Below are 889 nucleotides of genomic sequence, written 5' to 3' on the forward strand. Positions count from 1 at the left end.
CCATGCCTCCCTTCCCGCTGCTCCAGCGCAATTCGTGAAGGGAGGCGAGGAGCAGCCCTAGGGAAGGAGCCTCCCGAGCGGCTGCCTCGGAGCACCTGGCCACCCTCGCTGGACTGCAAGGGCGAGTGGGCATGGCACCCTCCCAGGCCACCTGGGGCTGGGTCATCCCGGGCCATCTGGTCGCCTGGCTGCGTGACCAGATGGTCCTGCGGGCCGGGTGACCAGATGGCCCTGCGAGCTGAGCGACCAGATGGCCCTGCGGGCTAGGTGACCAGATGGCCCTGCTGGCCGGGTGACCAGATGGCCCTGCGGGCTGGGTGACCAGTAGGCCGGCCTAACTCTAACTTTTGTCCTTCCCCAGAGTTCTGTAAGTAATAGTCAAGAAAAATGGGCTCCCTGGGCAGGCAGTCAGGGAGAAGCTATGGCCTGGGCTTAACCCTCCTTGGTTCCAGCCGAGGGTACGGGTGCTGGGGACAGGGGTTCCACCGGGGGCCCTGGGAGGCTCTCCCCGGCCTCAATAGGGTTCGGAAGCTGGGCCCGGGCCTGGGGCTCGAGCTCTGTCTGGCGGGCCCCGAGGTGCGGGATCCCCCATCCTGCAAGCCAGCCAAGGGTCCGGGCGCTGGGGACGGGGGTTCACCGGGGCCCGGGGAAGCTCTCCCCAGCCTGGCTGCTTTCAGAAGCAGGGACTGGGCCGGGGTCAGGGGTGGCTGGCTTTATCCGCTACGCTGGCGGAGCAGAGTTTTCTGCCCACCCCTAGTATTAGGTGCCACCTATTGCACCGATATATAACATATCCCTTGGTATCATTATTTATCAGGTGCAATAAATAACACCAATTCTCGGAATCAGGCCCTAGCAAAACCTAGACTCACAGAGCACTGCACAGGTC

The sequence above is a fragment of the Triturus cristatus genome, chromosome 5_2 (assembly GCF_964204655.1).
Source record: "Triturus cristatus chromosome 5_2, aTriCri1.1, whole genome shotgun sequence".
Classification (NCBI taxonomy): Eukaryota; Metazoa; Chordata; class Amphibia; order Caudata; family Salamandridae; genus Triturus; species Triturus cristatus.